This window comes from Tursiops truncatus, chromosome 10, assembly GCF_011762595.2.
Source record: "Tursiops truncatus isolate mTurTru1 chromosome 10, mTurTru1.mat.Y, whole genome shotgun sequence".
NCBI lineage: Eukaryota > Metazoa > Chordata > Mammalia > Artiodactyla > Delphinidae > Tursiops > Tursiops truncatus.
Window position 1 is genome coordinate 47259290 of NC_047043.1, and position 13124 is coordinate 47272413.

General features: G+C 40.2%; 1 protein-coding gene across 9 annotated transcripts in view; it reads left to right on the forward strand.

Annotated features, from left to right (window-relative positions):
- The window catches only part of CMC1 (C-X9-C motif containing 1), a 76819-nt gene that overhangs the window by 58001 nt on the left and 5694 nt on the right, over positions 1 to 13124 (forward strand). Inside the window, exons 4-5 of one of the 9 annotated variants that reach the window (XR_012334530.1) lie at positions 3065 to 3101; positions 7098 to 7239. The exons of the other annotated variants lie outside the window; for them this stretch is intronic. The gene's annotated coding sequence lies outside the window, so the exon portion shown is untranslated. The remainder of the gene's footprint in view (positions 1 to 3064; positions 3102 to 7097; positions 7240 to 13124) is intronic. 9 annotated transcript variants of the gene reach the window in all.

The window sequence follows — 13124 nt, forward strand, 5'->3', positions numbered from 1 at the left end:
TAGAGAGAAGCTTTCTTTTGTACTGTGTTAGAATTATCAAATAGCTCATGCACCACCATGTTAAATCATCTTTCCATGTTCATCCTCTACTTGCTTGTCTCATTAAATGCACCACTAAATTCATTCTGTACCCAGTCTAATGTTTAAAGTAGCAAGCTAATAAATCACAATTTAATAGAAAATTAAAAGCATAATAATTTTGTCATAAGATGCTATTGTTGTCAGAATTTTCTAATGATATATTTTCTAGTACCTAATTTAAAAATCCAAGTGATAAAACCTCTGCTTTTCAAGTAATACCTGGGACTTAAAAAAAGAAATCTTAGCTTTACTCTTTTTTTTTTTAATATTCAACATTGCAAGAATCAAGTGAGCAATACAGAAAAATTTTAATGTTTATTTCCAGAAATAAAAATAGAGTATGTAACATTATATTGGTCTACGACATGGCATGGGCTTTTTATTTATTTTAAGAGTGTGATAGCAATATCATAAGTGTTGTGAAAATATAAATGGTGAGATAACACCTCCATAGGACTCTCCCTTAAGTAGTAAAATTGTAAAGTCTTTAAATAAACTGCAGCCAGAACGGAAAGGATGGATTTGCCTTGTTAAGTAGGGATACTACACTTATTAAATGCCTAATTAAATTTAGCATCACATGTCTTCTATTCTTTTTTTCCTCTTTAAAACTGAGAATTGGGACCGATTTATTAGCAAGGGAGCACGTGTTATCAGTGTCAGATTTCTTCCATTTTGGCGGTTGGTGTGACTGTTAAATTAAAATAAAACCAGGAGTGTGACTTTTGATGGTGTCATTTTACCTTGGACGACTGCTTCACTTGGCATTTGTGGGATGGAAATAGTTGGATCTCTGCAGCTCTATATTTTGCAAAAAGGAATGACCACATTTGTATTTGCGAACAGTTAGCATCTAATGAAATTAAGCCATCCAGGTAGAAGTATCCCTCGAGTGTGATGAACGGGGTGTTCTTGGTGAGAGAAAGAGGGGTCCCCACCCTGTTGTCGCTAAGCAGCAATTCCGGGAAAAGGGAAAAGGGTTGTTTAAGAAAAAAAATCAAGAGATGACCTTTCACTCTGCGCATCAAAGTCAAAGCTCCTTTCTCCCCTCTCCTCTACCCAAAGGTATTACTTTCTTCTCTTTCTTTTTTTTAAATTACATTTTGTAAGGTTGACACATGGACAAACTACCAAAATACAGTAGGAACGTGTTTCTGAAGTTCTCCCCACAGGCCCCAGGTTTCCTCCTAAGACCACCACCACCACCAGTCTCATATCCTCCCCCACAACCCACCCAGCCGTTCTGTGTTACACAAGCATCTGTCTGTATAGGTGCACATATGTACACATATGTGTGTGTGTGTGTCCTTGCTGTTTTCACTTTGAGTCTTGGACATCATCCCCGATCAGTGCACTTTCTTTAGCAGCCAGATAGTGCTTTGTGGTTTAGTATTTCTACTCTGGCTGTTGGTGTGACTGTTAGATTAAAAGAAAGCTGATAAGTGGCTTTGAGTGGTGCCAAATGCTATTTTTTACTTATGTGAAGGTATTTTTTGCCTCAGCTAAGAGAACACAGGATGAGGAATGGCTAGTGATATGCCATTCTTTTAATGATTCTCTGCAAATGATTTTTGCTATGTATTTATTTTCATTAAGAAAGACATAGCCTGGTGTGATGAATTGGGAGATTGGGACTGACATATATACACTTATATGTATAAAATGGATAACTAATAAGAATCTGCTGTATAAAAAAATAAAATTCAAAAATTCAAAAAAAAAGGCATAGCCATAGTAATTTTTATATTTTAGTTGTCTCCTGTGTTTGGATATGAAGAACTTACTGTCTTTTTAAATGCTGTGTCTTAAGGGAAATGCCAGGCTGTTTCAAATCCTTTTTTGGAGCAAAGCAAAGGTGTTAGATACATCAGTAAACTTGACAAACCAGCAGACTAGGAAGAGGGTGAGCAGGTTTTGTCAATAGTGTGGAAACTACATCCAACAAGGAGGGAGCAGTGTTCACATTGGTTCTGAGCCAGGAAAAGGAAGAGATAGGAATGCCATTGTCTGTAGTATTTGGTAGGAAGGCAGCAGCAGGAGACTTAACTCTAGTTTTCCAGGCTATAAATCCCCCTCTCCATGCACACACACACCCCAATGAAACTGGCTACCTTGTGAGATAAGGAGTTTTCTGTTCCCACAGTGTTTACACAGTGAGATGATTAGAAAGGACTTTCTGAATTGAGGAAGGGTTTATGGTTTCTAAGTCCTTCCTCCTCTGGCCATTTCCACCCCAGAACTCTAGAACAGGGTCCTTTCCTGGACCCTCCATGAGTGGTGGTGAATGGTCCCCATTGACCCATGCTTATCCCCAGAATAGTCTGTAAAGCCATCTCCTAGAATGGGAAGGTACAACAGGCTGGTTTATTGCTTGCATTATTTGTGTTACTTATAGCATTGATACTGCTTCTGTGTAATCCTGCTTCTTATTAGGGGATGGCAAGGAAGCCCGGAAACCTCCATGTTCAGAAAGGGGCTGGCTTCCTTGTTGGTTGCTCTGATGGGTGTGTATTCATGAATAGGTCTTTTAACTTTGGAGGCTGGGGGCAGGCAAAGAGGAAACATGTAGCAAAAATGTGTGGTGTAAACCAGACTCATTCATTTAATTTCTCTTGCTTTGTCACTTTCTAAATCCTCCCCCTCTGTCATTGTCAGTAATATACATGGATTTTCTTATCAGGGGAGACTGAAAGCCTTTCTCACATGCAGGTTTTTTAGGAGATGGGGTGATTTGGTGCTTTCCTTGGGCACACTAGGCTGTGCTAACGTCTGCCTTTCCAATTCTGATAGCACTTAGAATCCCAAGCACAGAATTTAGCATTTCATTGTCTACTGTTTGGAGAAGCCACTTTCTAATGTGTAAAATCCTTATTTGAAATATTTAAATATGTTTTATTTTATATATTTAAAAGTTTTATTTTAAATATTTAAAAGTTTTAAGTATTTACAAGTTTTATTTTAAATATTTAAATATCTTTTATAGGCATTCTGGAAAAGGAGGTGTGGAGCCAGAGGGTGAGGTATCTGGTGTTATTTTATTTTAGGTGATTGCTCAGGAGCAAGAAATCAGAGCCATAAGCTGTATCTTTTTTTTTTTTTTTTTTTTTCGCGGTACGCGGGCCCCTCACTGTTGTAGCCTCTCCCGTTGCGGAGCACAGGCTCCGGACGTGCAGGCTCAGCGGCCGTGGCTCACGGGCCCAGCCGCTCCGTGGCATGAGGGATCCTCCCGGACCGGGGCACGAACCCGTGTCCCCTGCATCGGCAGGCGGACTCTCAACCACTGCGCCACCAGGGAAGCCCTGTAGCTTTTTTTTTTTTCCCTGTGGTGGTGACTGGAGGGGCTGAGCCATCCCCACTCACTTCCCGGTCCCAGTTGTGACCTCATGTGAGGTGACTGGTGGGGCTTACAGCTCTCCTGTGACCCTGGGGATTTCTGCTGGGTGTGGAGGATTTTCCTGTGTTCTGATTGTGGAAAGGAGTAAGTGGGATTCTATAGTCGTTACAAGTATTTTTCAGGAATTAAAGAGGCCTAGCTCCAGGCCAGTCCTTGCCACACTGTGTGTCTTGGAAATGTGTGACGTCACCTACTCAAAGCTCAGGTTTCCTTGTCTGGTAAATGAAGATAATAATAGTGCTTATCTGTTATTTGTAAAAATTCACGTGAGCTAATAAACATAAAGTACTCGTGTCTGGTGTATAATAAATAGTATATTTCAGTGGCCATTATTATTTTGATTTTATTCCTATTACTATTAACATCTTTAAATACCTTGCAAGAAAAAATCATGAAATCACATAGGAAATGGAAAAACAAAAAAAGGCCACCTGAAATAAGACAGTTTATTCTAATGGAGATATAGACCCGGCTCAGCATTAATGTATTATTGCCCTTTGTTCTCCATAAACAGAGATCATCTCGTTCCAAGTGCTACATACTAAGGGCTCCTGGTCGGAATCACATTTTATTCCCATTGAACTTCCATTCCAGTAAATGGAGATAAAGAATCTGAGCAGCTCATCACCAGCTGCCTGTCTGCGACTCACCTGAAGTACAGGGAACTAAACATGTCCAGGGCTGCCTTGTTCAAAATGGCAGCCACTATGCACATGTCACTTTAACTAACTTAATTAGAAAGAAAAATTCAGTTCCTCAGTTGCATCAGCCACATTTCAAGTGCTCAGTAGTCCCATGTGGCTAGTGGCTACACTATTGGAAAGTGCAGAGAACATTTGCATCATTGCAGGAAGTTTTACTGGACCATAGAAATATAACGTGAACTATATTTATAATTTTAAACTTATAGTAGCCACATTTTTTAAATGTGACATTACTTTTAAAAGGCAAAAGTAATTTAAATATTTTATTTAATCTATATAGTAAATAAATATTATCTACTTAACATGCAATCGATATAAAAACTATGAACAAGGTAGTTTATGTTACTTTTTCCATCCTAAGCTCCCACAATCCAGTATGTCTTTTATACCAACAGAACGCCAAAATTAGGAGTAGGCACATTTCAAACCTTGTTTGGTAGCCACGTGTGCAGGGTTTAGAGGGTTACAAACCCAAGTTTACCCAGTGAAGACACAACTGTTTGGTATTATTGAATTGCTTTGTGTATCTATCACTGTATTATAAACACATTGAAGTTAGGAACCCTATTTTGTAATTAATGAACACTTGATTAAAGAAATAACTGTCCTGGAAGTAAAAGTTGGAAATAAAAGCTATGTTTAATGCATCAGTGATAAGGAGCAATGATTTTTATTTGTTCTAATCCTCTCTCTGACCTTATGTGAATCAAAGATATTTCTGGACAGCAGAATTTCATAAGATGTTAACATAAAAACCAATAGGTGATTTTCACTCCTCATCTTAGCATTCAGCAATAATGACCATGCCTTCTTTTTTTTTTTTGCGGTATGCGGGCCTCTCACTGTTGTGGCCTCTCCCGTTGCGGAGCACAGGCTCCGGACGCGCAGGCTCAGCGGCCATGGCTCACGGGCCCAGCCGCTCCGCGGCATGTGGGATCTTCCCAGACCGGGGCACGAACCCGTGTCCCCTGCATTGGCAGGCGGACTCTCAACCACTGCGCCACCAGGGAAGCCTGACCATGCCTTTTTTAACCCAAACTGTCCCAGAAAAGATAGTCATTTGTGGATACATTTTATTTATTTTTATATTTAAAAATCATATTCAAAAAAATTTACGGAAGAACAAAGGGAGAGTGACCTTAGAAATTTTAATAATAATTAAACATAGCAAGTCCCAATTTTTATTCTGTTTCCCTGTTATGCAAGTTTAATACTTGAAATTCATATTCATAAAACTCGAAGTTTTATATACAATGTGTTTGAATGAAACTAATTCATTGTGGACCTGGAACACACCTATCTTGTCAGTATTGTTCCAGATTCCAACACACCTCTAGTCAGTCCCCCTGCACCAGCAATCCTTGTTCTTATACTTGCATCCATAAAATACGTTTTTGAAAACTTTGATTTTTTGGCTACTAATTTTTTTTGACGCGAGGATAGTCATGCTTTTTGCTCCATAATTTCAAATTTTTTTAGTTTTTTGACTTATACATCCCATAAATACTATTTCCTTCTAGTCATCTTTGTTCATAAGCCAGCCTTAGGCATTTGGGTCACATATACTTCAGCATAAAAGATGAGGGAGAACACTGCCGTGTGTCCCTAGCACGTGGGATGTACAGGTTCTTGTTACAGGACGCCATGTGCATGAGATGTCCCTCTTGTCAAATGACTGATGGGGTGAGTATGCCATATTTCCTTTTTGTCCTTCAAAGTATGTTATTTACTCATCAGGTCCTGATTTTGAGAAAGTTCACCTGGGATACTGTCATCTGAAGGTACTAGTCTGTGGTTGTGTTTATAGATCCATTTCACCACCATCATCAGAGTCTGGAGTGCTGCTTTCAGTTCTTCACATTCATCTTCTGATTCATCTAATACGTGGGAATCATCTTTTTGTCAGTTTTCTTTCTTCTACTATAGGCAGTGTATTAGTTTACTATCACTGCTGTAACAAATTAAAAACATTCAGTAACCTAAAACAGCACAGATTTGTCACATTACCGTCTGTAGTTCAGAAGTGTGACACAGGTCTTCCTGGGTTAACATCAAGATGTTGGCAGAGGGACTTCCCTGGTTGTCCAGTGGTGAAGAATCCGCCTTCCAATGCAGGGGACACAGGTTCAATCCCTAGTTGGGGAACTAAGATCCCACGTGCCGCGGTGCAACTAAGCCCGTGCCACACAACTACTGAGCTCGTGCGCCTCAACTAGAGAGCCCATGTGCTGCAAACTACAGAGCTCACGCACCCTGGAGCCTGCCTACCACAACTAGAGAAGAGAAAACCCGCATGCCACAACTAGAGAGAAGCCCGAGTGCCATGACGAAGAGCCCGCACGCTGCAGCTAAGACCCAATGCAGCCAAAAACACAAAAAAAATAGAAAGTAAAATTAATTAAATAAATAAATAATTAAAAAAAAAAGATGTTGGCAGAGCTGCATTCCCTTCTGGAGGCTCTATGGGAACATCCATTTCTTTGCCTTTTTCAGTTTCTAGAGGCCTGTCTTAGCAGAGCTGCTCTAACAAAAATAACAAATGGAGGACTCATGAACAACAAAACTTCATTTCTCCCAGCTTTAGAGGCTGGAAGTCCTAGAGTAGAGTGCCAGCACAGTTGGGTTCCTCTTCCGGGCTGCAGACCTTTGTGTCCTCACATGGTGGAGAGCAGAGAGCAAGCCAGCTCTCTCCTTTGACTCTTATCAGGACATTAACCCCATTTATAAGGATACCACCCTCCTGACCGTATCTCATCCTAACTACCTCCCAAAGGCCCCACCTCCTAATATCATCATGTGGCAGGGTAGTGGGGGTGCAGTGGGGTTTCAACATATGGATTTTGTGGGGACACCAACATTCAGTCTGTTACAAGGCACCCAGTTTTTTGACTGGTGTTCCTCTTTTTCCATTGTTACAGCCAGCAGGATAACCTCCCTCTGACCCTGCCTCCATCATCACGTCTCTTCCTCTTCATCTGTGCCTCCCTCTTCAACTTTCCAGGACCCTTGTGATTACTTGGGCCCCACCTGGATAATCCAGGATAATCTCCTTATTTGAAGGTCAGCTGCTTAGTAACCTTAATTCCCCTTTGCCATGTAACCTAACATATTCACCAGTTCCAGGGATTAGGATTTGGACATTTTTGGGGGCTATTCTATCTAACATAATCAGAAAGTGAAAAAAAAAAATCTCAAATCTCAACTGTGTTCAAGGAAAGCAAAAACCAAAAGACTACTTTTATGTATTCATGAGTGATGATGTAATACATCAAGCAGTACAATAAGAAAACTGATAAAATAATGAAGGTTTATTTCACTGTGGCATCATTTTTCTAGGTGATTCCATCATTTTGTTTTCATATTATTTTAGCCTTTTTTAGCATAGTTGGGAATAATTGCTGAGTCATGATGAAATAAGTTCTAGGATAATATAGTAAAATGTTTCATTAAGATCATGATAATATAGTAAAATGTTTCATTAAGATCATTAAGAGTCTATATTGTGTCTTAGCCTTATACAAAGATGCAATGAACCTATATGATAATTGCAAGATAGAAATGAGTTTTATTGTATTGCAAAATATGTTTTCTGTGATTTTATGGAAGGCCTCTAAGAAAAAATGAAAATCATGAAATATCTTTACAATATTGGTTAGAGCTCCTCATGAAAGAAACTCAGAAATTAAAATTGGGTCCAGTGGACCCTGATCTCTATACAGAGGGTCAGTGTCTTGGTTCCTTCGCCTTCTGTGATGCCCCGAGGTCCTTCTGCCTTCCAGTCTCCTCTCTTTCTCTGCTTGACCCTTAAATATGGGCAGCCCAGTGGTTACCCAGGGCCTCTTTACTTTTCATTATTTTTAATAAGTTACTACTGTCAAAACAGTCTCTTCCAACTTGCCTCAGCCCTGTAGAGCTGAGTGCCTTCTGGAGAGTCCACTTGGATATTTCAAAGGTCCCCCAGCTGTTTGTGTCTGAAACTCGTCCTCGTCTGTTCCCCATCTCCCTCCACGGGCTGCAGCCAAAACAGAACAATGTCATATGTGTTTCTTTTCTGGTGTTTTTGAGTCATCAGACTGAGCCGTCTGCTCCCAGTGAAAAGTGCAGGCCAGTGGTCCCCAACCTTTTTTGGCACGAGGGACCGGTTTTGTGGAAGACAATTTTTCCATGGACTGGGGGGCAGTGGGGGGGTGGGGGTGGGGATGTGATGGTTCAGGTGGTGATGCGAGCAATGGGGAGCAGCAGATGAAGCTTTGCTCACCCGCCCGCTGCTCGCCTGCTGCTCACCTCCTGCTGTGAGGCCGGGTTTCTAACAGGCACGGGCCCGGGGGTTGGGGACTCCTGGTGTAGGCATTATCCCTGACTCCTTGTCTGTTACCCCCTGAACTGATGCTTCTACTCCTCTGCCTTTTACCCCCTTGCCATCTCTTGCTCAGATTATTATACTCACATCTTAACCAGTTTCCCTGTTATTCCCACTCCTGCCTCCCTGCCAGCTCTTCTAGTTCTCTGCAGAAGAAAATCTGATGGTGCCATTTCACTGTGTAAAACCCTTCTAAGGATTTCCATTCCCCTCAGGACAAAGCCTAAACATTGAGCACTGCCTGCTGGTCATAGTGGTACATGCCTGTCCTCCTCTACCTCCATCCACCAGCTGACTCAATGTAGATCATAGCTTACAAGGATGGTAAGCCCCTCTTGGATGGGTTTGGAGTCCCAATTCTGTGCTTCCACAGCACCCTCCCTGCCTTCCCCTGTCTGTGTGGGTACCACACTCGCCCGGTAGCACTTTTTAATTGTCTATCTTCCTCAGGGACTGTTGGTTCCCTCTGTCTTGTTCAGCGTGGAAACCACAGAACCTAGCATAGTGCTGGGCGTGTAGTAAGTACTTGGAAAATGTTTGTTGAATGAATGAATGACTGATATTTTATGAGCCTATGGGATAAGTACTGAAAGAATATTTGAAAAAAATTAAAATTTTAATTTATTGAATCAGTTAATAACTGTGAAAGCCTGAATTAACTCATTGGATAGTGCCTGGGTTGTAATGAGTACGATGTTAGCTATTATTGTTGTTGTTACTATTATAAGGCAGGAATGTAAGTGACTTTTTTCTTTTTCATTCTACTCTGAAAATTTAAGAAAAAAATAAATGATTTGGGATTAACATATATACACTACTATATTTAAGGTAGGTAACCAACAAGGACCTGTATAGCTACTGTACAGCACAGGGAACTCTACTCAGTACTCTGTAATAACCTGTATGGGAAAAGAATCTGAAAAGGAATGAATACATGTATATGTATAACTGATTCACTTTGCTGTACACCTGAAACTAACACAACATTGTAAATCAACTATATTCCAATATAAAATAAAAAAGAAAAAAATAAATGAAATATTTGCAGTTGGATCTCTTCTTAAACATTAAGGTGATGGCATGATTTGGTGATTTCCCACCTGCAGTATTTTTTTTTTTTTTTGCGGTACGCGGGCCTCTCCCTGTTGTGGCCTCTCCTGTTGCGGAGCACAGGCTCCGGACGCGCAGGCTCAGCAGCCATGGCTCACAGGCCCAGCCGCTCCGCAGCATGTGGGATCTTCCTGGACCGGGGCACAAACCCATGTCCCCTGCATCAGCAGGCGGACTCTCAACCGCTGTGCCACCAGGGAAGCCCCAGTAGTTTTGATTTACCTTTGGAAACAAACATTTTGAGGTGTGAGTGCAGTGAAGAAACCAGTGTTTCAGTGAATGTGTCTCATAAAAGATGAGGTGGCTTCTGCGTGTTATGTTTTCCATTGAAGGGTTAGTTTTATGGATCTCTTGAAAAATTGTCTATGGAATTTTGTTGTTGTTACAGTGTTTGCTGGCAGATACTCACTAATACACTTCTTGCAACTAAATTGAGCTTGTCCTAAGTAGCTTCTCACCCATTCTAGAATTATTTATAATATTTGGCTTTTTTGTAGGTGGATTGGATTGAATTCTTTCCAGAAGCCATACTATTGGTATCATGGACTCAAAGGTTGTGAAGAGCTCTTACAGTTTCATTACTAAATTTTATAAACAAATGTATTCATAAAGTCAGAGCTGTTTACAAACTATTTCCCATGAGCTTCATGAAATACGTTGATTATATAGATAATGTGCTTTGTGGCCTGTGGCCATGGCTGCCCTCTCTGAGCAGCCATTAGGAGGGAGAGGACACATGCCTTGGTTCAGGTCTTCACCCCTGCACGAGACGCTGGTGAGCTCAGCACCCAGGGCCCTCTGCCTCCACAGCTTGAGGAGGCTCTGCACACAGGTCTTCACTTAGAAGATAGCTTCTCCTGGGAAAATTAGCTTTAGATTTCAATTTCTATTATAAATCTAAAACTCACAGACACCTTTGTCTGAAGTGAAATCTTAAGAAAAGTTGACACCTATCTAGACTGTCCCCAAGTTGTATCATTTAAAAACCTCTTCTGATTCAGTAACTGGTCAACAGATCATTTATACATTGTATCAAGTACATCTCTGTTTTTATTATCTAGCTCACTATAAGGAAGCCGTTTTATGTGTAAGATTTCCAGTTGTAGAGTTGATTATATGTTTTGAATTTAGGGTGATTTAAAAATCTGCCTACTACATTTCTTTAATAAGCAAGACCTCCTAAATGTCTTTCCTTTAGATTAAATTGAAGTTCCAGATTTAAAAGTGAAACCATCAAGATGGTGGTGTAGTCATGGAAATATTACACAGAGCTTATATGTTAAAATTCTAAATTACGTTGGTACCCAAATAGAGCTCTGCTTTTTGTAATGCTGGAAACAAAATAGGTACTCTATAAGTACTTTACTGATTGAGGAAATAAAAGTACTAGAAAGTTAGAAGTAAGTGCTATGTCTAAAGATGCTTGTGTAAAAAATTCATAAGCTCAGGATTTTTTAGAAAATATAAGTTAGTGGAATCATAAAAGGAGTGGTTCTGGTCAGAGATATGAAACATTGGAATTACTTCTTTTAATATTGTATGTTTTTAAATTGTCATTTCTCATTGAATGCTTTAGTTCTACCTGTATGACTGCATTTGCAAAATAATACGTTGCTTGAAACTGACTAAATGAAACGTGTGGAAGGTAAGCATTTCTGCTCCCACGCACAGCCTTGCCCTTCATCCTTGGCTTAATCAGGAAACCGTATTTTTGGCGGTTATTTAAATATTAAAATACATTCAGAAGTTCCATAAATTAAATGTGTGAAAAGCAATGAATTCCAAACCATTTCTTTCTCTTACTGCTTTTATATGGAGGTTCCCCAAGTTTTTTCTTATATAAACTGGAAATTATATGGACTTCTTGTATTTAATCACAGTATGATTATTTTGCCCATTATCCTAGACTAATAGGAGACTTTATGTCTTTCTGTTTTCCCTAGCTTCACTTGATCCAAATTTTATCATGCCCACAGAATATTTTTACCCATAGTTTATTTGTTAAGTGGTTTCTTTCAGAGAAATGAGTGTTTACAGAAGAAGGATAGAATTTCATGTTCTTGATATTTTGAAGAAAGAAGTCTTGAGTGCTATCTTTAAGCACATTTCTTTAAAGTTTGGAATAACTTTTAATCATCTCTCTCACTGTTTATTGATATTTATTTGCATTACCTTAAGATATACGTAAGTGAATGAAAGTTCATTTTCATAGTCTTTAATGGTGAATAATTTATTTATATACAGGTATACAAGCTCTTTAACACTTAATATTGAGAGACAGAAGAGATTTAAATTGGGCTTGTTTCAGAATACCATCCTAGGAATCTGGCAACATCACTGATATATGAATGTTTGCTAATGTGGTTTGAAAGAAGGATCCTCATTAAAATCTTGTTGCTAAACAAGTGACAGAAACCTTACAAACAGCTTGAGGCTTCAGGCCAGTCACAGTTACTCCTGAAGAGATCTGGACAAGTGTGAAAATACAGAGACTGTGCCTTTATTGTAATCAGAACACATAAATGCTATCTGGAGTCAGGTCCCTACTTGAGGACATTTTTAGTCATATTAGGGAAAACAAATTTTAGCATATTTCAATGCCTAAGCCTTCTGTTGTGAATTTGTCAAGTGTAAAAGTATTGGGTGTGTTAAATTCAGAAAGTGTACTTTTGGTAATAGCCCTTGTATTCATGTTTTCCTGCAAGGGATTGGGGTTTGGTCAACTAGCATATGTTCATGAGGTAAAGTTCATGATGCTCATGACCTTTCTGTAGATGATACTTGAGTGTGCTGGTTGATCCAGGTCTCTGAGTGATGGTGAGGCTGCGAAGAGTCAGCCCACGGTTTGTCACCACCATCTAACAGTCACTTCTGGATTAACTTTACGTTCACATTCCCTTTGAGGGTTGCTCCTGTCTTAATTCTTATTTAGGATCATAACCCTTGCCTCTAGAAAGGCAGGTCTTAACATCAGGCTGTACGAAGAGCAGTTCATATGTAGGGATGCTAATGGCTTTCCAGAGTGGAAGTTAGTGGACTTTTCAATAACCTTGTGGCCCCCCATTCAGGACCTTTGATGAGAACGAGCTGATTGTAAGTCTGCTCTGCCTTTTTGAGTCATAGGGGATCCTTATCAAAGGACACAGGAAGTCCCCTTGCTCTGATTTGGCCCACGTGCCCAGCTCATCAGTGAAGAGATGACAAGAACATGTGTAGTTGAGTGAAAAAGATGCCTGATTCGGTTCAGGACTCAGTAAACAGTGGCAGTTCTGAGACTGGTGAACAGCAAGCTGAAGGAGCCCATGCTCTGAGCTGGAGCATCCCTGCCCCGCTGTGTGTGACCAGACACGCACACCGTTTGAAGTCAGGTCCTCTCCCACATCGGCTGTCCTCACTCCCATCGCCCCTCATCCTGCAGACTGTGCAGTGGACTTGGACGTCCGTGCCATAGGCCTCTTGGTCTGGCATAGCCCCT